At 35.1% G+C, this 24,872-nt stretch overlaps 1 protein-coding gene across 1 annotated transcript in view; it reads right to left on the bottom strand.

The window, feature by feature from the left end:
• The window catches only part of LRBA (LPS responsive beige-like anchor protein), a 792,976-nt gene that overhangs the window by 500,557 nt on the left and 267,547 nt on the right, over positions 1–24,872 (bottom strand). The window lies entirely within an intron of this gene.

The following is a 24,872-nucleotide window of genomic DNA, read 5'->3' on the forward strand; positions in this document are numbered from 1 at the left end:
GCTGCCGACTCAATGCAGCCCTGTGAACACATGAATAGTTGATATTCACAATTAAGCTAAACAAGTTAGCAACAATTTGATTCTATATAAACCAAAAAAGCCCAACTATATTTATCTTGACCTTTTTGTTTTATATCATTATATGCTACTAAATCAACTGAAACAGTTATGAATTGGAAAGGAAGGTAGCACAGACCAAAGAGAGAGGTTTTGTGTATTTAAGAAAAGAGATGCATCACCCCAAATGAGAGCGAGACAAAATTAAATAGTGTGGTATACTAATAAACAGCACACACCCAACCACAAAAATTGATGATTAATGACTGAGAAAGGGACAAAAAAGATCAGTGAATTTGGCTAGATTACTTCTGAGCTGGAAAACTACAGTTCACTAGGCTATGAGTTAGCAAAAGATAGTATAAATCTATTATATTCTTTATGAATAATTATCCTTGAAAAGCCTAGGAAGGAAATAAATCAGGAGAGTATATACAAATGAGTATTTTTTAATCTTCATCTCCAACCATATGTAAAATAAATATTAATCCAATAAGGCTGGGCCTACAACAATTGAAAAGTAGCTAGATTTGAAAAACGTTTATGTACGTGCCCATGTCTGTATGTGTATGTGAAATGCTGGCAGAGTCGAGAAATGCCAAGATATGTATGTATGTGCGTATGTGTATGTACATGTATATCTATTTTTAAAGAACCAGAAATATATCATCTTTATGGTCCTTAAAACAAAGGAGCCCTTTACATTCTACCTACGTAATATACCTCAAGTGATCTTTTTTTGTTTTATAAACTCAAAACAAAAGACAGTATTTGGCTACTTACCATTACTACCAAATATATTCATATGTTCTGAATGTAATACCATTTAAGAGTTCTAAAGTCCATGTATTTTCACCTCTAATGACTATTCTGTGTCACTCCAAATTCCTATTTTCTTGGTGGGTGGCCAGGGTGGGGGGGTGCTCATCCTTTCTCTTCTACTTTCTCCTTTTTATCCCTAATTTTGTATTGCTTCCTGTTATGTTTTGAAAAACCCAAGGTGGTTCCTAGGACTGAAATGGTTGTATACCACAATTTTTGTTATAAGGTTCTATTTCATGAATAGTGTCAGTAAGGACATACTAACAGAACATATATGGTAGAATGAAAAGCAGATATAAAGTCACTTAGAAATCTAGCAGTAGTTGGGGCGCCTGGGTGGCTCAGTCGGTTGAGCGTCCGACTTCGGCTCAGGTCATGATCTCGCGGTCCGTGAGTTCGAGCCCCGCGTCAGGCTCTGTGCTTACCGCTCAGAGCCTGGAGCCTGTTTCAGATTCTGTGTCTCCCTCTCTCTCTGACCCTCCCCCGTTCATGCTCTGTCTCTGTCTCAAAAGTAAATAAACGTTAAAAAAAAAAATTAAAAAAAAAGAAATCTAGCAGTAGTAATTGACTAGATCTAGGAGAGAAGATGAAGCAATGTGCTGTTAAGAGCCATGAACAAGAAGCCATGAGATCTATATTCTCACACTGATTCTGACACTGACAGGATATGTCCATGGACAGATCACTTTACATCTCTAGGTCTTAGATACTCCCTTAAAAAATTAGCTCTATTATTTTAGGATTCAGTAACTTACGAACATTTTGAAATGACTCATGAGCCTACAGTCTATACTCTCTCAAAATTCACGATTACCACCCAGCTGAAACAATAAAGATCTCGTATTTCCTTCACTGAGGTAAACCAACTCAAGCATAAATAGGAATACCTCATAATTTAAAACCCTTTTCCTTCCAGCAAAATAAAACTGACAGCACAAAGCAATGAAATCAAATTCCATTAAGAAGTAAATCCCTAAGAGAAGAGCATGTGTGGAATCCTCTACTCTTCTTAGAAATACAAAGAGGAAAATAGAAAAAAAAGCAGAAACCACAGGTAAGGTTTTTTATCCTGCTGCAGAAGACCCCACACCTTACTTTTGAAGCACAGCAAAGGGAGATATCAAGTCTAAAAAGCTGCCCTAAACCTAGTAATGTAGAGGAATAGTAGATAGAGAGAGACATAATGGCCAGATGGACCTAAATTAGCCTTGACGTATCTCATGCCATAGGAAGAGTCAGAAAATTATCCTAGAAAGATGTACACTAAATAAGGCTTTGAGGGGATGAGAAGAACACAGCTAGACAGTAGGGAATCCTTGCTGATAGGCAGTAGGGAATCAGAAGGGATGGTGACACCTCAGAGGATGCCACAGTCAAGGAACAGAACCATATGCTTACTTCTCAGGTGTTAGACCCAACATAGCACTATCAGCAAGCCGCTTAGAAATTTGATATAGCACCAGATTATGAGGAGGCAAGACCTTAAACTGAGTTTCCATTCAGATCATTTAACCTGAAGGAAAATCTGAAAATGAAAATTAACCTCATTAAAAAGAGAATAAAGGAAATTACTTTTCTTGCTAGAAAAAAAAAGGAGGGGAGAAAAGCAAGAGAATACGTTGTATGTATTTAAAACATTTTATTTTAAAAAGTATTTACTAGTATTTTTTTTTCTCAAATCCATTTTGCCTGATCTAAAACTACAACAGGTGGACATTTCCATCTTATAGCTCATACAAAACTCAAAACTCCACATGGATGAAATAGGTAACACGAGAGAGACTTAAATTGTAAGTAGACAGGTAAATATCAATTTGATTCTATTTTCATCAATGTATACAAACTAATCTTAATTATAAGGTAAAATCAGGAATATGCCATTTATATTTCACAAACATTTTTAACAGCATGATTCAGGTCATTAGAAAACTAGTTCAAGTTGGTGCAACTACAGAAAATTCAATATCTAAAGATTTTTATGACATGAACTTAAATTGGTATGCCACATAAAATATTTCTTTTAAGTTAAAACAAATTAGACATGAAGGTACATATAAAAGCAGAAGAATCCAATTTTTACAGAAACTCAGAGACACAGATTTATTACTGCTAATACAGTAGATTTCTTGCTTTCCCAAACATCATCTATAAACCCAATCTGTTAACTTACAATAGCTGTTACACAATCACCTGGAGTAAAATTTTTTCACTAGTTAAAAAATAACTACACAATACAAGAAGTGAAAGTACAAATCTTATTTACACTTTTGGGTATAATTCATTCATAACTGTAAATTATTAACATTTAATAAAATATCACATACCAGGTATATCAATACATACTGATAAGAATTAATAACTCAGTCGTATTGTAATAGCATTGTAGGGTGAGAGATGGTAGCTACACTTGTGGTTAGCATAGTATAAAGTATAGAGTAGTTAAATCACTATGCGGTACACCTGAAACTAATATAATACTGTGTCACCTATACACCAATTAATTAATAACCCAGATGATAATAATCTGAAGCTGATAAGAATAGAAAATAATTTGAAAAAAAATTTTTTACCATTTATTTATTTTTGAGAGAGACGGAGAGACAAAGACAGACTGTAAACGGGAGAGGGGCAGAAAGACAGGGAGACACAGAATCTGAAGCAGGCTCTAGGCTCCACGCTGTCAACACACATCCCAATGCGGGGTTGAACTCACCAACCATGAGATCATGACCCGAGCTGAAGTCGGACGCTTAACTGACTCAGCCACCCAGGCACCCCAAAAATAAAACTTTTTTAATAAATCTAGCTATTAGTCAAAGCCAACAAGTTTTTTCCATACTAAAACACTGTCGGGGCACCTAGGCGGCTCAGTCGGTTAAGCATCCGACTTCGGTTCAGGTCATTATCCAGTGGTTCGTGGATTCCAACCCCTCATTGGGCTCTGTGCTAACAGCTAGGAGCCTGGAGCCTGCTTCAGATTCTGTGTCTCCCTCTCTCTGTCTGCCCCCACCCAAAAATAAAATAAACATGAAAAATTTTTTAAATAAATAAAACACCGTATACAACCCTTTAAGAAAGTTGCCAAATCTGAAAAGATTTCATTAATCATGCTAACCTAAAGCATTTTTTCCACTTCTGAGGCAATTATCAAAGAAGGTGTTAGTCTAAACAATATCATAAACCACAGCTCAATATAACCTTTAGTGAGTTTTAATAGTTGAAAGAAAAGCTTAACAGTTATCATCTTTCATGATGATTTCAATATTTCATCACAGTATTTACAATTATATAGTGATGCAAAATGCTAGTACATTTAAAGGTCTTGGTTATTCTTTTCCCAAAGGTATGGATGAAAAACGCGTTAAAAGCCTCAAATCCAACCACTAATGCAACTAAGTAATTTCAAAACACATTTCAGCACTTTGGAGAGGAAGGACTCAAAACACAACAAGTGAGTCAATAATTTCATACCTGTTCTAAGCTGTATTTAATTGACTATCACTTCCTAAGGCCATAATTGTTGATTAGTCAATTTTTACTAAAATATACTCTTAGCTAACTAATGCTCTTAAGTCATGTAATATCAACAACAAAGAAAATATACATTAGTGAAATCTATAAAATATAGTGTTCTACCAAATTTCAAATACATGCTTTTGATGGTAAAAGTCTTTTCTTAAGTTGGAGTTTATTTAAAAAAAAGAAAAAAGAGTTTACTTAATAACCAAATTTAAGTATATTCCTTCCTACATCAACAAACAAATATAGAGAGAAGGGGCAACAATTAACATGCTACATATTAATTTATATTATTTTAATACAATTGTAACTTCTTTAAAGTGAACTTGACAGCTTTCTATAAATTCAATAACCTCCCCACACAACATATTTTAGCATTTGAATGTACTACGTAAATTTACCTAGATTTTAAAAGTAATTCCAAATAGTACCATGTTCTAAAGTAAATAAAGTCAGGCCACAGATTGTCAAGATAGACTACATATACTACAAGGTGCCACTTTTTCTTTTTGAGGGGAGATCAAGCCATCAATGTTGACATTAAATGTAGTATCAACTTGGGGCACCTGGGTGGCTCAGTCAGTTAGGCGGCCAACTTCAGCTCAGGTCATAATCTCACAGTTTGTGAGTTTGGTACCCACATAGGGCTCTCTGTTGTCCGTGTGAAGCCCACTTCAGATCCTCTGTCCCCCACCCCACCCCACCCCTTGCTCTCTCTCTGTCCCTCCCCAGCTTGCACATGCACACAGACGCAAACTCTCTCATTCTCAAAAATAAACATCAAAAACAAAATGTAGTACTAACTTTTTATTCTGGTAAGCTCATCACTAAATTTTTACTCTAAAAAAAGGAAAACGGTATTAATGAGTGACATTAGGTTAAACACAGTAAAAGAACAAATATAATAAAGAAAAAATAGTACAAAGATAAAAAATAGAGACAACAGCAAGGAGAGAGGGTAAAAAATTTCTCTACAACCTAGGTAAAATCAACTTGAGGAAGCAAATCAATGCTTGTAACATAATTCTAGAAAGCCCAAGAACTGAAGTCACAGCGTACATATGAAGATGGTTGAGAAATAGGGATAAAAATAGTTTAAATGAATGAAAAGTAATATATAAAACAAAGAATTCCAGATCCTCTCCCCATACTGTATGTCATTCCCACCATGGTAAAACAAATACAAGTTTACTTTTCAGAGAAGTGAACTTCGGGACACTGTAAAAACCCTCACTGTAAAAAAAACAAAAAACAAAAAACAAACAAATAACTTGAAAGTATGCTTACGGAACTATGAGACTCCAAAGCAATATTAAGACATTTTCTCTAATAAAAATGAGAATCCATAATATTTAACAGTCTATCAATGGCAAAGGCAGCTCATTCATCACCAGTCAACAACTTGCACACAGCTGTGTGGGTTTTTTGTGCATTACACTTAAATGTGAGCAGATAGCAAAGGATTACTGGTCATTACAGGAAAAGACTCATTTGAATGACAGACATCAAAGAAATGAAAGAAAAGACTCACAGAAAAGAGCCAATATTGTTAAGGGCTGTGGAGAGTAAGAATAAAGAAAAATACAATTAATATAATTAGAAAGATAAAAATTTTCATGTAAAACAATCAGGGCAGAGATTTTGTCTTATTCACTGGTATCTCTTGCCCCTGTATTAGAATTCTCCAAAGAAACAGAACAAATAGTATGGAGATATAAATCTTAGTAATTTAAAGAAACGGGTCACACAATTATGGACAGTAACATGTTCCGAGATCTATAGGGTTGGGTTTGTAAGCTGGAGACCCAGGAAAGCCAATGGTATAGTTATACCCCAAGTCAAAAAATCTAAGAATCAGGAAAACTAATGGTGTATTTCTAGTCTGAGGCCAAGAGGCTCAAAACCCAAAAAGAGCCAGTGTTTCAGTTCAAGCCCAAAAGCAGGAAAAAGCTGAGGTTCTAGTTCCAAAGCAGTCAAGCATGTGAAATCTCTCTTACATGGGAGATGGTAATACTTTTTGTTCTAGTCAGGCCTTTAACTGATTGGATGAGGCATACTCACAACAGGTAGGGCAATCTGCTCTGCATGGCCTACCATTTAAATGTTAATCTCATCCAGAAACCCGCCCACAAAAAAATCCAGAAAAATATTTGAACAAATATCTAGAGACCCATGGTTCAGTCAAACTGACACATTATAATTTGGCTATCTTTGGCTATGTAATGGTTATAACCATTATAAAAAGGTTAATTTTATACCATCAAAGCTCTTGTCTCCCCCAACAAAAAAGCCAGCAAACTAGAAAATGCTTTTAGAAATTAAAAGTATATCAAATAAAAATTCTGAAAGTATTGGAAGATGTTGAGGAAGCCTCTCAGAAAGTAAAATAAAAGACAAAATGAAGGAAAAACAGATGGGAATGGATATGAAAATCAGAAAATTTAATCCAGATAGTTCAACATCAAACTAACAGGAGTTCTAGAAACAAAATTAGAAAAAACAGGCAGCAAGAAATTCCCACAGAAATAATTCAAGAAAATTTCTCTGAACACAAGTATATACTTTTTTCAGACTAAAAAGGTTTACATAAAATGACAAAGATAACGAATTTAAAAGATCCACCCACATCAAGGCATAATGTAGTAACAACAATAATTTTTAAGGTAATAAAAATACTAAAAGCTACCAGGGAAAAAAATTTGGAGATTATAATTTTCAGTCTCTCATACTAATATCCAAACAAGCTATCGATCAAGTATAAAGGTTAAAATAAGAAAAAAAAAGTTTCACACAAGCAGGGTCTAAAAAATTCTACCCCTCATGCATTCTTTCTCAAGAAACTACAAAGGAAGTGCCTCATCAAAATTAATACAGACACCCCATTATCATCCTCCATACCTATCCTGCTTTAATTTTCTGATGGCATACTAATTACCAACCAAATTCTTTCCTGCCTTTCCCTTTGTTTTATTCTCTACTACATTCCCACTTTTCAAATTTAAAAGTCACTGTGAGACACAGAAGACAGACACTGCAGCATAAGAGAGAATAGGAAAATTCTAGGTTGCGAAAAGAAACCTCCAGATGACAACTTTCTACAGACCTAAAGAGTAACCAATTCAGATTGGAACATAAAAATAGAGAAGTACAGGTACTACATCTCTAAGAAAAAAAAATTGAATCAATAGATAACAGGTGTGTTTGATCACATTGGCAGAAATTTTATGATTTTAGTGGACAGTTTAGAAATAAATTTGTAGTGGGCACACAAATTTAAATAAACAAAAAAGTAGGAAATGATTAATTTCAAAAGGAAAAATGAAAGGAGAGAAAAACAAGTGAGAAGAAGGAAGAAGAGGAGAAAGAAAAGGTAATCCTGAGTTACATTTCGTAGCTTTGTTGTGACTAATTACATTGTCATAAAAATGCGAATGATAAGTATGGTTTTAACAAAATATTATAATGTAAGTGTACTGGAAACAACAAAAGACATGAAATGGAAAGAAAGAACAATATAAAGTAACTCAAAGGTCATCTTCCATGGAAGACATTACTAGATAATGTCTAAAATAGAAAAATCAAGAAACAGCTATTATATCATTTAGAAATATGAAGATAACTGGCAGAGTCAACAACTAAGATTTAGTGAATATGGCCCCTTGCAGAAAGTAAGAATCAAGGGGGAGAGGAAAAACAGAGGCCAGGAACTGTTGTTTTTCAGTTTAAGTATTATGTTATTGTTAGATTTTTTAACAATACACATTTTCTTTGAAAAAAATTATATTAAAAATTGTATACTAACTAGACAATAGGTATTTATCCAAAATATTGTGAAATAGCTTTAAATAACCAAACAACCCTTCAAGTTTCACAAATACAGTTATCAAAACTGTGAAAAAATTTATCATAAACCATTAAGAATTACTTTTTTAAAAGTCAGTATTCTACATCTTACCAAATGAAATTAATTTTATCTCTACTGCTTTTGACAGTAAAATATTCTTTTCTGTAAGTATTGATGTAAGGATGCAAAATTAATTTCAATTAAACAAAGGAATGAAGAATAATTTGTTAACAAAAACCCAAACTCATATAAACTATTTCATTTTCCCTGTAAAAATATACAAAAATTTAAAGGCTTGTGCTCTTCAATGAAATATCAATATTAATATTTTAAGATGTTGTTACAGTTATGTATGCCTTTGTAAAGTAAATCAAATTGGTTGGATGTAGCTCCAATTCCCTAAGTAGATGACAGAAACACTAGTAGGAGTCAAGGGAGGAGGCCACAGAGGAGAGCTCAAATAACGAAGGGAATGTATTAACACAAAATTGGAAACCACATTATACACAGGACTAAAGGTCAAAACTAGAGAAAACTTGTTCATGGTCAAGATATAGTAATCTTAAGTGCTCAAAGTAAACGATCAAGAACTTTTCAACAGTGTTTGCGCTTTATGTCAGCACTCTCTCAACAGCTTATCTAACACAAATCCGAGTAACCACATACCAGGAAAGAGTATGGCATAATAGTAAAGGACAGGTTTTTATTCCATTGTCTCTTTAGAGGGTAAAACAAATCAATACCCAAAATAGAATAAAATATTGTCCTGTGGAAAGTTTTGGTTTCAATGATTTCTATAGTCATAAACTATTAAACTGTACATCTACTTTGTACAAATATTATGATTCAATTTATAAATGAAATATACATACAGATAACTACAAAGAACACAGAAAAAAAATCTATTAAAGTTGAATTAGCAAATGGTTCAATTTTACAATTGCTTTTTTAACAAATATTTTTGAATGTGTACTAAGTGCAAAGAATTGAATATTGAGAATGCATTTACTGGATTTACAAAGTAAAGAATGCAAAAGTTTAAAAATCCAAAACATTGAGATAACCATGCAATCAATTATGCAAGTGCTATAAATATAGTTTTAAGTTATTTGTAAATAATAAGAAAACAACAGTCCCCTTGCTGTTGTGTTTAAGCATACATTAAAATTAATACATTTACAAGTCCCTGTAAATCTATTTTTAAACTTTTTCAGGAAAAACATACTTCCCAGCGAATAATGATCCTTCGAGTAACTTCCAAACTGGAATCAATTTAGCCAAGATCTTTTACTAATCAATACAGAAAGCTTGATTTCAATAAAGGTGACAAAAGTTGCTCTAACCCTTTCCAGCTACAAGCTCTCAACAGATGATCATCATTAAGCTTATATCAAGGCTTCACATTCAGGAGCGATATAAATGTGTCCTATTAGTACATGGTCAGTCTATTTGGCAACTCCAGTTCTCCAGACATATGGCAATTGCTGCCCTTTGAGGTCTGAAGTCAAGTCTTTAGGGAATCTCATAGCCTGCATTGAAATTACAGGGAGTGTTCATTAGAGACTGCTGGAGAGGAAACATGAAAGACTTCCATTAAAACTATATAAAATGGCTAATTATTTTTAAAAGATTTTTAAACCCTCTAGTGTACTCAGCAACAATAAAAAATATTTACCAACTGAATTATTTTTAAAAGCACTGCTTTCAGGACATGGGTGAAAATAGCTTTCTTCACGCCTTCCCATTCCCCACACCTCAATACACCTAACAATCATTTTATAAGAATAATCAAGATTTTGTATGATGGGAGAGAAAATTATATTTGCCTCTAAACTCCTTCTACAGATCACTGTAAACATTTATGAAATGAAGGAATTTTTAGGGGAAAGTTTTGTTTTCTATTAATTAGTTTTAAATAACATATACTGTGAACTTAAACTCAGCCAGACATACATGTTTCTTTTTAAATGCTTCTTTTTTTATCCAAAAGTCTGCCTTTATTGCATTTTATTCCATCTTAAACTAATAAACATAAAAAGTAATAAGGACAGAATAACATAAATTACTAGTCATTTGTAAAATGGCATTTATCAGATAATATTATGGAAAATATATGAAGATTCAAATGTTTAAAAATTTTGTAAATGTCAATAAATTAACAGAGAAGTACAAAGAAATTTCATGTCTGTGCTTTCTCAGAATTTTGTAAGATATAAAAAGGATAAATATTTTCTAACCAAGGCTGCCATTTTAACTTTTAAAATGTATAGCCACTTTTTAACATGAGAGAACGACTATTTGTTAAGGTTCACAACAATACTACTACAGAATATTTACTTCAGTAACAAATCTATAAAATGTTACACAAAATTCATTAGCTTGCCTCAATCATTTCTTGAATTCACATATATGTTTGATTTCTGACAGCCTAATTCCAAAAAAGTAATTACAACCTCAATCCATATGTAAAAAAGATAACAGAAACCAAGTACGTTAAACCAGTTTAAAAGAATAAAAATCTAAAGAAAACAGATTACGAATGATTTATATGAATGCCTAGTGCTGAAGTTAATTACAAGTAACCCAATAAAATAGTGCCTTTATTATTGTACAGCAAGTAATAGCTCTAGATGTAAAAACCAGAACTCTTTCTGCTGACTTTTGCATGCCCAATCCCACAGCACACAACATTAAGAATTAAACATGTAGTAAATAAGGCATATAGAAAACAGCAGTTTTAAAGTAAAAACTGAAAACTCTCCTGCTGTTTAACCATTTGGGATCTTCCACTCTAATAGTGACAACAGTAAACTGATACTATGTATTCACTGAGTAAATTCTTAATGTTAATATAAAGTGAGATTTGAACTTCAGTGCAGTTTTACATCACGTGGAAAATAAATAACTGCAAAACCACATTTATTTTAACATTCATTAGGGGCAAATAACTTTTCTTTTATGCTTATGCTATGAAATGATGGTATCTTAGAATAAAATTTCTCCAAATCTCATGCTATTATCAACCTACAAAGTTTTGGTCTTGATTTTAAAAGACACATATATTGCATGCTACAATAACATGTTAATAGTTCTCAACAGCCACAACTTGTAGCCAATCATAGTATACTTGATGACTTCTGGTGAAGAGGAATAAGACTTTTCAGTCTAGAATGATTCCTTAACTCTTTCAAATATTTATCAATCCACCAGTAAGATTTTAGCTGACAGCAGCTTTAAGTATAATGCAAAAGTCCTAAGATATGTTGGGATAAAAATCATCATGTAGATCATTCTTTGACCTACAACATAACTGAAACAGTGATACAATGAAATACTTGACAGTCCAGTTGCTGCGCAAATAAACCAGGACTGATAAAACAAATAATCAATAGTACATCTCTGTGGCAGTATATTATTCCTATCAATTCCTTCTCTATTAGAAATACATGCAGTATTAGCTTCTTTTACTTTTTTGGGGGTGGAGGTGGGTCAATAACTTCACAAACTGGCACTGGTCTCTTCTACTATGGTGAAACATTTTAAAGGTGGTACTCTCGGTCTCTTTGATTTCTCAATAGTACCTGATTCAATTTTCCAATAACAAACCTGCAAATCCTTGTTAAGGAAATCATAACACTGTTAGGTGAAGGCCTGAGGAGGACTGCACTAAGAACACTCAAGACATCATCAAAGCATTACTAGACAAACTGTCACAAACTTAAAGTCTCTTCCCTCACAGTTCTGGAGGCCACAGTCCAAAATCAGTTTCACTGAACACTAAAATCAGTGTCAGCAAAGCTCCTCTCCTTCCGGAGGCTCTGGGGGAGAAGGTGTTCCTTGCCATTCCCCGCTTTGGTGGCTGTCAGCATTCATTGGCTTGTGGCCACATTGCTCTCTGTTCCATCTTCACACTCCCCTCTGTGTGCCTCTCTCTTAATATCCATCTGGTTATCACTTATAAAAATAGATATAATGGCCTTTAGGGCCCACCCAGACAATTCAGTAGTGTCGCCTCATCTCAAAATCCTCAACTGAATCACACACAAAATATCTTTTTTCCAAATATGGTAACATTCACAGATTCCAGGGATTTGACATGGATAATTTTGAGGAGCCTATCACACTAGAGAAATCAAATTAAAAGAACAAAAACAGCAAGTTGAAGTTCAAAAAATTTAAGATTCACAGAAATAAAAACATTTTTTAAAAAAAATAGTATATCATGACAAGAGGTGGAAAAATTTTAGGCAAGTCAACACCTCAAAGTGTTGGCTCTAATAGTGACTGAGTTGTGATTGGTTTTGTTTTCAGTTCCAAAAAAATCAGTTTAACTTACAAAATATAAAGCCTATCAAGCTACATGAAACTGAAAGCTGAGCCACTGAGCTACTAGTAACAAGCAGACATCATAAATAGCAACTTCTTACAATTAATTAACAGAGAAGTAAAGACAGCACTGCCAAATATTTGAATAAGTAAGGCAGCAGTCCAGAGGTGGAAAAAGGAATAAGAAAAAGAAAGATTCTTAAAAAAAATTCTCCCATTATTTTACTTTATTGCTAGTGACCAAACTCCTTTTTTCCTTAACTTACAGTACTAGCAGATAGGACCCTATTCTCACAAATTAGACTTGTGCTACAAAACAACAATGAGTCTTTTGAATAGATATGCATGTGAGACAACTCTGAAAGATTAAGCGAATGTATAAGCTTCCTTAGGTAAAGGAACAGATCATCTTTCCTACAAAAAAGAAACAAGAAACCAAAAGGAAATTTACCCTAGATTATGTAGTAACTGGTAACGAGAATAAACTGACAAACCGAAAGACCCAGTAAGGCAATACCACTGTTTTGGGGGTCCTGGCTGGATCAGTCAGTGCTGCATGGGACTCTTGATCTTGGGGTTGTGGGTTTGAACCCCATGTTGGGTATAGAGATTACTTAAAAATAAAAACAATCTTTTATTTAAAAAAAATAGATAATGCGACTGTTTTAATTGAATGCCTAATAAAAATTTAAGTTTCCAAATAATTTTCCAAAATACGTAATTACTATTTGGGGCAGGTGGATGGTTCAGTTGGTTGTGTCTGACTCTTGATTTCTGCTCAGGTCATTATCTCACAGTCATGAGATCCAGCCCCGCGTCAGGCTCCACACTGGATGTGGAGCCTGCTTAATAGTCGTTCTCCCTCTCCCTCTGCCGCTACCCTGGCACACAAGCATGCACATGCACTCTCACTCTCTCTCTCTCAAAAAATAAAAAACCACACATATATAATTAGTATCAACGAATGCAGTGTGTGTCTAGTATTTAGAACATTAGTATACATTTTCATACTCATTATATGTAAATGCATACTGTGAAAAGGATAGTGTCAGGACAATGTGGAGAATGGGTTTAGGGTTATGGAGCTTGGTTTTTTTGGTAAATTACCAAGAAAATGGCATGATGTCCATAGCACACATGTCAAATATCTGAATACTATTCACAAGGCAGCACAGAAGTATAAAATAAAACAAAACAGCTATCAAACACCTTGAAAATACGGCAGAGGAGTTTGAATTTGACAAGAGAGTAAACTGTAACTTCCCTTAGGAAATCTAAAGAGACTCTCCTCGGTAAGTAAATTTGTCAAAATGTACCGAAGGAAGTAAAATCAACAGAAAGGAGGTAGGTCATTTCACAATAAAGGAGTAAATTGGATCATAATCTGTGATTTTTTTACAGAGGTGTTTTTCAAATGCTATCTCCTTTTATCCCTTTCCGTCACCCCCATTCTGATCAGACTCAAGGTGAAACTCATAATAAGCAACTATTAATGACAATGATATATTTAGCCAGAAAAAAAGTTCATCATCAATGAACTAGATTAACTGTAGTAAAGTATTTCTTCACTATGGTTAACACAGGGGGGGGTGTGTTGAAAGTAATGTAACATGGGGCGCCTGGGTGGCGCAGTCGGTTAAGCGTCCGACTTCAGCCAGGTCACGATCTCGCGGTCCGTGAGTTCGAGCCCCGCGTCAGGCTCTGGGCTGATGGCTCAGAGCCTGGAGCCTGTTTCCGATTCTGTGTCTCCCTCTCTCTCTGCCCCTCCCCCGTTCATGCTCTGTCTCTCTCTGTCTCAAAAAAAATAAATAAATAAACGTTGAAAAAAAAATTTTTTAAAAAGAAAGTAATGTAACATAAACTTAAAGGTCTGAAGTATACAAAAGAGACCCTTTAAAAAATCATTAGTAGGGCACCTGGGTGGCTCAGCCAGTTGAACAAATGACTCTCGGGTTTTGGCTCAGGCCATAATCCCAGGGTCGTGGGATTGAGCCCCGCGTTGGGCTCACACTGAGTTTGGAGTCTGCTTGAAATTCTCTCACCCTCTGCCCCTCTCCCCAATTCACTTTCTCTCGAAAGAAAGAAAGAAAGAAAGAAAGAAAGAAAGAAAGAAAGAAAGAAAGAAAGAAAGAAAGAAAAGAGAAAAAAGATTCTCTCTCTCCCTCTGTCCCTCTCCCCTGCTCATGCTCTCTCAAATTAAAAAAAAAAAATCATTAGAGTAGTGATCTCTATAACAACCATCAATCTCACTTGTATTCAGGTATACAGTTGACACCTGTAAAATATAGGGGTTAGAGGCACTGATTCCACACAGTTGAAAATCTGCATATAGCTTTTGACTCTCCGAAAACTTAACTACTAATGATCTACTGTTGACCAGAAGCCTTATTAATTAAACAGTTGATTAAGGCATATTTTGTATGGGGGCACCTGGGTGGCTCAGCTGGTTGAGCGTCCAACTCTTGATTTTGGTTCAGGTCATGGTTTATGAGATCAAGTCCCTCATCGGGCTCTACAAAGACAGTAGGGAGCATGCTTGGAATTCTCTCTCTCCCTCTCTCTCTCTGCCCCCTTTCCCATGCACATGCACGCTCCTACTCTCTATGAAAATAAACACTGAAAAAGACATATTTTATATGCATTATATAATATATTCCTACAATTAACCTAAAGAAAATGTTACTAAGAAAATCTAAGGAAAGGAAAATAACATTTACAGTACTGTAGTTATCAAAAAAAAATCTGCATATAAGCAGACCCATATAGTTCAAATAGTGTTCAAGTATTAAAACTATACTTTATTGACTTTCCTAAGAGGGGCTTTCAGTATAGTTAGCACAGAAAAGGGTAGAATCACCTTTGGGATCCTATGGAAAATATGTTACCCATTAACCTTGTCTACTTGGAAAAGGCCAAAAACTAGTCATCTATTGGAATTCTCCTAGCTCTAACATTCTATGGTTCTATGAGATGAAAAAGGATTAGACTGGGCATATAACCACAGGAAGGAAAGAAAATAATTTTTTAAAAAAGACAGTACAGAATGGTGGACTGAATGTGTGAAGCAAAGATCTAAAAAAACAAATTACCTTCATGAAAAGAAAACAAGAGTCATTGAAAATACTGAACAAAAGGGAGAACATTTTTGTATGCTGTTAAAAACACATTAGATTTGTTAGGTAGAAGCTAGAATGCCCCAAGCCAGAGTCCCAAATCTTTGAGGGGAAAATGGTAGAGACAGGAGCTGGAGGTAAGGACTATGATAAACAAGTCACACATTAAAAGCCCAGGAGCACAACATCCTGACTTTATGGCTTCCAAGACCTTGGGGCTGATAGATCAAGAGCCACAGGTGCAGAGCATGGGCTCTCTTCTTCCACCTCTGCCAGACGGTAACCCCTAGATTCAATACAATGTGTTTGCGCTATAGTTACCCTCTCCTTCCGCAGAGAAAGGCTGCTCTGGTATAAACCTAGTAGGGTCAAAAACTCTCCCTCCCAACCTGTGGGAGTAGTCCTTCAAATGACTCAAAGCAGCTTCCATTAGAGACCACCCCACTGTGCTTTCCAGCTCCTCCCAGCCCAGAGACACCCAGTAATACCCAATCCTAAAACAACCTACTGGTTGGTTCTGCCTCTGGAAACCTGCCAGCTCTCCCCTAGACAGTGTACTGTTGTTTTAATAAAACTGTTTTCTGCTTTCACTTTGATGCAGATCTCTAATTCTTTATTGTGTTACTTAACCATGCTAAGAGCCCAGACACAATGCTTTTCATGCTGACAGATTCAGAAACTGATTTTAATTTACAATCTACTTTGATCTAGGAAATGTTCTATATACTTTCTCATGTTATCTAACACAATCTTTATTACACCCATTTCACTCAAGAAGAAACTGAGTCTCAAGCAAGTGAGACTTGGTTACAGAGTTGATAAGTGGTAGTAGAGAATAAACATTTATTAAAATTCAAAATCTATCATCACAGTATTTCCCTGGCCTCGGCCTCTTCTTAAGATCCTGTCCAAGGCATCCTTTACTTATCTCCTTGTTGTACATGATGGAGACAACAGTCTCCTCTAGTCTACTTCCAGCAGCTGAGGAATTTACTATTAGAAAAACAAATAGCCTTCAGGGTTCTGATTCTTACTTCATTCAGGTCTAAATCAAAGTTCCAACTTCAGATTTTCTTAAAACTGCATACATGCTTTATGGAAGCTCATGTCATAAAAACGGCAGCTTAACTAAAAATAGCTGCCTGCCTAAGAAATGCATAATAGATGGAATATATGTGTAATTGCTAATATATAATAATTATCCCTTCCCATATTATGCTATTATATACTAAATACCTATTTCAGGCACTAATGTGCAAAATAACTTTTATCTCAGACCAACTGAGCCAAACAGTGTAAACACTTCAGACAGCAAAATTTAAATCTGAATCCTCAGAAATTTGAACATTCTGATTAAATCCATTAAATTATACAATATTTATTTAAAAATATATGGTAAAGAATACAGTTCAGTCTTCACAAAATTATCAGTCTGATATTAAACAAAGACAATCTTAAACTCTGTACTTTTAACCTAGCCTTTCTGTAATTCTTAAACTTCAATAGATTAATTTGAAATAATAGAAAAAAGGACTAAGAAAAACCAAGCGATAATAGCTGAGAAAGAGACACCAACCTGTATTCATAATTACATTAAAGCCAAAGAAAAAGGTCATGTTTGGATTATTTCCATTCATGTATTCTTCCTTTTTGCTAACTCTCTTCTTAATCCCAAATTTAAAAGACCAGTTGTAAAATGGCAGGGTGCCAAATTAAAACACACTTTATTTTCAGATGTCTCCATACTCATAGGCTGACTTCCTGTCAGGAAGAGTTCTATTTCAATGAATACCCCAATCAGCAGGGAACTTGCAGAATTAAGTGCCAGTTGATATTACTTTGTTTTGCATTTACCACCCTTGAGAATAATGTTCAAAGATCTAGTTATATAGTCAGCATGGTATCATCCTTCTGACTAGACGGCCAAGCCACAGGGTGTACCGCCAGTTCCACAGAATTTACCTTAAAAGGTTGTGTTTTCTAAAACCTCGTGTGCTAGTGAATCAACAGGATGCCTGTATTTCAGAATAAATCCTACATCTAAAGTTAAATTATGCTTCTCTTTAGTTGTAACAAAGCACTTTAAATTAATACTGGAACAGTCTGGAAAGCATCCAGACTTAAATAAAGATCAACTAATGTTCACTAACCAATCAACTTAAATATTTTATTTTCTGAAAGTAAAATGCAGTACTTAGTCTGATTGACTTTTTAATGTTTTTGCTGATGTTTAGAAAGAAATGCTTCCATCTTATAAAATCAAGTTATCTCTTATAAAAATTTAAATCAAGTAAGTCATAAATATTTTTACCACATTAGCATAAAGTTAGAAAGCTCATTTCAAGTATTTTAACATTAGTATTTTTAGTACATTTAAGATTTTTCATAATCAGTTAATACAGCCTGAATTGAACTACTTTTTCTAATTCCCACAGATTTGCTCTGTAGTTCCTTCTTATAAGATCAACTGTTTATATTGTACATAAAACTAATTCTGAGCATTTCAATATAGAACGCCTATGCTCAAAGCCTTTGTCCATTATAAGGATAAAATGCTCAAAGAAGCTCTAAGGCAAATATGGGTGGTTGTAATGGAAGACTCTTCTTTTTATTTTTTTCTTCTCAATGTCAGTCACTACCCTATTGATTCTCACCTATTCATAATCAAAAGGTTGTGAGCACTGACTAGAACAAAGCTCAGAGACAATCAATTTACATTCACTTATTTTCTACAAGTATTTTCTGAGGATGAATATAAACACATCCAAAAATAAAAGGGAGGTGTAACATTATGAAAGGTTAAAATATTAAATTATATTGATCCTAGTTGTACTATAATACATATAAACTGATCTTAAAAGAAGCCAATGACTCCAAAGTCCTATTTTCACTGGAAAAAATAAGGTCGGTTACAAAAAAAAAGGGAATGATTTACTTATAGCATATCAAAGTATGAGTTTCAACATTTAATTTAATACATTTTGCCAATTTCTTGCCATGCAAGCACTTTTTAGCACTTTGAAACAAAATGGTGAAAATCTTTCTACTCAGATATAGATTTGTTTCTTTCGTGAAACAATGACTTACAGGTATTAATACACTTTGGGGAGAACTACCATCTGTTCATATTTTGTTAGCAGAAAATGTGATGTCTGGATCAAACGCTGAGTTTCTGAAGCTAATGGCTTAAAGGTGATAGAAATAACTCTACAGAAAGAAGAAAATCTACAATGTGAATCAACAGAAAATCTACAATGTGAATCTGATGTGAAATCAGATCTTTTGATACCCAAAGCTTATCAGGTGAAGGAGATTTAATATGTATTACTTTCTTACTTTAAAACCTTTAACTATAAGGTAAGAGTTCACAACAGGGTTTGAAGCCTATGTATAAGGTTAATGTATTTCAGATTAAGAAAGAATTTAACAATCATTAAAGTGAATTGTGTCGGGGCGCCTGGGTGGCTCAGTCTTGGTTAAGCGGCCGACTCCGGCTCAGGTCACGATCTCACAGTTCGTGAGTTCGAGCCCCGCGTCGGGCTCTGTGCTGACAGCTCAGAGCCTGGAGCCTGTTTCAGATTCTGTGTCTCCCTCTCTCTGACCCTCCCCCGTTCATGCTCTGTCTCTCTCTGTCTCAAAAATAAATAAACGTTAAAAAAAAAAATTTAAAGTGAATTGTGTCTATTCTTTAAATACTTTTCAATGAATCAAAACTTAATTTAAAGGAAAATTTTACCTAAATAAGATAAATACATTGATTTACTCAACACTTATCTATCAAATGTTTATTTTATTATTATTATGACCCTAATAAGCACTACAGAACAAAATGAAAAAAAAAATCATTTCCTGACCTCAAGAAGTTTTTCATCCAATGAAAGAAACAAAAAATATATTATGGCACAAACAGAGCTCTTAAATCTCTAAGTTTAACTCTTCTTTTTTTTTTTTTTAACGTTTACTTATTTTTGAGACAGAGAGAGACAGAGCATGAATGGGGGAGGGTCAGATGAGAGGGAGACACAGAATCTGAAACAGGCTCCAGGCTCTGAGCTGTCAGCACAGAGCCCGATGCGGGTCTCGAACTCACGACCCATGAGATCATGACCTGAGCCGAAGTCGGCCACTTAACCGACCGAGCCACCCAGGCGCCCCAAGTTTAACTCTTCTTTATCACTCATCTTTGTAAATTGAAATTTAGGATAGAATTAAATTCATAACTCATAATCCAATGTTGAGGTCATATAAACTAAGACTGCAAGACAAGTAAGAGTTAATAGGATTTGGAATTACTTTTATAGTAAAAGCAAAGAAAACATATGAGTATTTTTATTACATAATACATGCACAAAGAGATTTTGGTAATGCATTCTCGTGTCAAAAATATCTACACATGTCACAGACTGAGTTCTTCAGATCATAGAAGAATAGCAAACGCCACTCCCATCTATTAATTTAATGTTTGTCCGGAAATCTAACTGGATGAATGTGAACTATGGCATTCCAATCTCTACTTAATTCTCAGGGTTCAGGATCTCCACAATAGATTCATTTTGTTTACTGTCTCAAGAAAATGCCTTATATATAAATTATACTTTTAAAACACAGAAGTACTACAGATTTCAGTAAAAAAGCCCAGCCTTACACCACAGGATAATATCTCCACTCTTAATTCTTCAACTGTTATTAGTGTCTTTAATGACTTCACATTTTTATTATATCTAGGTTGCGATCCCACCCAAGCTACTGCAAATCCTAGTTGATTCTATGAATAAATGGATGACATGTGAAGAGAACTTGCCAATTTATGACTTAGATATGTAACTATAAACAGTCTATTGCTAAAATTTTATTCATTTATTTGACAAATATTTACTGAAAACTTATTTCATCTGAAACTACATCATATAACATTCACATAGATTAATTTCATTTTCTTTTGAACCTCTGAGACCTCATTAAGTGCATACCGAAATTCAATTCTATACACGGATCAATAATAATATAGGTAATATCCATTAACATAAAATATATTCTCACCCTGGTTTCCAGACTTTATGCAATATACTTGAACTTCAATATACAGCACAAATCACCACAATATTGGCTAAAAATATAATGCGATTCACTCAATCAATATAGGAAATAGCAATATTATCAACTGATGTCAAAATATTTGAATTTATCCTAAACTCAGGGTTAGTACTATATAAATATTGTAAAAAAGAAAAACAAAATACACGCACACACACACACACACACACACACACACACAGAGTCCTCACTAAACTTAATATGTTTTAGAAAGAATTGCCAATTCTTACTACAATCACTTCTAAAGAACTATCTCTTCAGAAATAACATGTAAACTGGGAGTTATGTCCAAATTACCTACAAAGGAGAGAGAATAAATGACTTGAGATAATTTCTTCTAAATGAAGCAAAAATAATCACAGTGTTTCATGAAGAAAATAACTACTTTTGCATATCTAGTGATTTTTTTTTAGACACTGTGATTGAAGATGCAAAGAAAAACAAAAGAGTACCAAAAAAAAAGGCATTTCCTGCATTATTCACGGTCTCATCTCTGATGCAACAGCAGCTTTTCTCAAAGTATATTTTATAAAACTTATCCACATGTACCATGGCCACAAAGACAATTCTGTGATCAAATGTGCTAATATTATTTCCATTACAGATTTAACAATACATATTATATACATATTTTTATATACATATTTTATACACACAAACACACAACACACACTCCCATACATACACACATATTTACTAAAGGCTTTAAGGGGCCCTCCAGTAAAGAAAACTAATTAAATTTAAACATTACCAAAGTTATATCTCACTATATATTTTTTTCACAGAACACCCATTATCTTCATACAGTACACAAACTGGAATTTGCTCTACTATAAGTTTTGGATAGTGAGGGGCACCTGGATGGCTCAGTCAGTTGAGCATGTGACTCTTGATTTTGGCTCAGGTCATGATCCCAGGGTTGTGGGATCAAGCTCAACACTGGGCTCCAAGCTTAGCATGGAGCCTGCTTGAGATTCATTCTCTCTCTCTCTCTCTCTCTCTCTCTCTTTCTCTCCCTCTCTCCCTCCCTCTGGCTCTCTCTCCTGCTTGTATGTTCTGTTTTTAAAATAAAAAAATAAAATAAAATAAAAACAATACTATATTTTAAAAAATAAAAAATTTTGGATAGTGAACACTGACCAAACAAGCACATGACTACCACAAATCCAATCAAGGAAAGCTATACCTACTGAAAGAAGTAGAGCAAATGATTTAAGAATTTTAATATCCATTTTTCCTGATGAAAGTATAAAAACAGATAAAAAATTTCCAAAAAAATGTATTTTTTTTTACAGAGAGTACACAAGCATGAGTGGGGGAGTGGGGAGAGGGAGAGAATCTCAGCACAGAGCCCAATCTCATGACTATGAGATCATGACCTGAGCCATAATCAAGAGTCAGAACCTTAACCAACTGAGCCATCCAGGCACCCCAAGAATTCAAAAAATTTTCACTGCAAGTCACAGTCACCTGAAATGATCTATTCAAGAACAGAAATAAAAATGGTATTAAATTAAATAGGGATTGATAGTCCCTAGGTCCACACCCTGCCCCTCTATTTCTGTTTCTCTCCAAGTCCTCATAAACTTCTATATTGTATTACAATTGTTTGTCTTTCTCATTTGAACATACTTTCTTTAAAAAGAGGGGCTTATCTTAAAAGCATCCAATACATGTCTGCTAAATAAAAGAATACCACAAGCAGGCATAGAGAGGAAGACTCAGGGCAGACAAATTCACACAAAGCTCTGCAGAAGAGTGAGCAGGAAGACAGCAGTGGAGTAGGACCCGAGGCTCACCTTGTCCCACGAACACAACTGGATAATTAGCAAATCAAACTTAATACCCCAGAAATTGACCTGATAAGAACAAACCCTACAATGAAAGGGAGAGAGGAGGCCACACTGAAGAAGGCAGAAAGTTCAGAGAGAGGTTTAGGGGGTAAATGGATCATAGCAGCTACAGTGGGGAGATAGCTGTGATCATGGAGACGGGCACAAGACAGAGGAGCAACAGGGGAACACACAAGAAGAATGTTTCCCCAAAGACACTGACTTGGAAAACAAGAGGGGTTGAGTTCCTACAACCACCAGGGCTTACAGCCCTACAATTTTAAAGGTCAGCAGGCTTGGCTGAGAAAGAGCCTGGAGGGCACTGCCATGATTCCTAGAGAGAAGGCAGGCAAACAACTCAGGAATAGACAGCATATAAACAACGATCTGAAGAACCCCTGGAGCACACAGTGGGAAGATTATTCCCTGTTCTCAGAGGTGTCCCTAAAAGCCAGGGTTCACACAGACCCCTCTCTAGGAACAAAGGAGATGAAAGGCGCTATTTCCCTCCTCTACCCCTCAAGATAAACAAAGAGCCACATTAAGGAAGCAGCATAACACCAACACTGGCTGCTAACTTGCTTACACCAAGTCCCAGCCCCCTGTGCTCCAGTGGAACTGGCCTGTCTCAGTCACACTTGCCTCAGATCCAGCATGGAAAGCCCCTTCAACAGAAAACTAGCAGAAGCCCTTGCCCAGAGAGTTTCACAAGGTCTCAGTTCCAGTGGAGATGGTGACAGATCTCAGTGCACAAGCAGGTCACAGCACACCTACTTAAAACTCACCCTGTTGAGGCCAGGAATCAAACTCTGTCCACAGCAGACAAGAAGAGCCTCTGCAGACCACTGGCCTGAAGGATTAAGCAGACAGAACACAACAGCAGAAGACATACAACACACACTGGAGACACTTCCTGAAGTGTAGTGCCAGGCCCTGGGCACTACATGACCTCTTTTTCATAAGGCCATTACTTTCAGAAGCAGGAGACATAAATGGCTTTTCTAACACAGAGAAGAAGGCAGAGACTTAGACAAAATGCCAAGATGGAGGAATTTATCCCAAATGAAAGAAGAAGATAAAGTCAACACCAAAAATCTAAGGAAAACAGATGTAAGTAATACTCCTGATGGAGAATTTAAAGCAATGATCATAAAGATACTCAAGGGGCTTAAGAAAAGAAGTCATCAGTGAGATCCTTACCATAGAGATAAGAGAGTTAAAAAAAGCATCAATCAGAGATGAAGAATGCAATAAACGAGATTAGAAACACACTTGATGCAATGAACAGAAGGCAAAAGAAGGAGAGGAACAAATTAGTGATCCAGAAGACAAAGTAATGGAAAGTGATGAAGCTGAAAAAAGGGGAGAAAGAAGACTTGTACAAAATGAGAACAGACTTAGGGAACTCAGTGACTCCATCAAACATAATAACATTTGTATTATAAAGTCCCAGATGTAAAAGGGAGAGAAAAGAGGGCAGAAAATTTGAAGAAATAACAGGTGAAAAATTCCCTAATCTGGGAAAGGAAACAGACATTCAGATCCCGGAGGCACAGAGAACTCCCATCAAAATTAACAAAAGCAGGCCAATACCAAGATATAATAAAATTTACAAAATACAGTAATAAAGAAAAAAACTTAAAAGCAGCAAGACAACCGAAATAATTAACTTACAAGGAACACCCATAAGACTCATCTGGAGATTTTTCACCAGAAACTTGACAAGCCAGAAGGGAGTGGCATGATATAAGCAAAAAATTGAATGAGAAAAATCTGCAGCCAACAATACTTTATCCAGCAAGCCTATCAATCAGAATAGGAGAGAGAACAATTTCCCCAAAGAAAAATTAAAGGAGTTTGTAAACTAACTAAATCAGAATGCAAGATATATTAAAGGGGACTTCTTGAGTGAAAAGGAAAAACCAGAGTAACAACATAGGGGCACCTGGGTGGCTAGGTCGGTTAAGTATCCAATTTCAGCCTAGGTCATGATCTCACTGTTACCGAGTTCGAGTTCCACATCGAGCTCTGTGCTGACAGCTCGGAGCCTGGGACCTGTTTCAGATTCTGTGTCTCCCTCTCTCTCTCTGCCCCTTCCCCACTCACACTCTGTCTCTCTCAAAAATAAACATTAAAAAAAAAGTAACAATATAAAGGCAAGAAACGTAAAAGCTGTATAAATGAATATTTCTATAAATATCAGTCAAGGAACTCACACACAGAAAGGATATGAAATAACATATAGCTAAAATACGGGTTAAAATG

The sequence above is a fragment of the Lynx rufus genome, unplaced genomic scaffold (assembly GCF_022079265.1).
Source record: "Lynx rufus isolate CCGP_SWC_20201006 ecotype Redwood Valley unplaced genomic scaffold, mLynRuf1.p SCAF_3, whole genome shotgun sequence".
Taxonomy (NCBI): domain Eukaryota; kingdom Metazoa; phylum Chordata; class Mammalia; order Carnivora; family Felidae; genus Lynx; species Lynx rufus.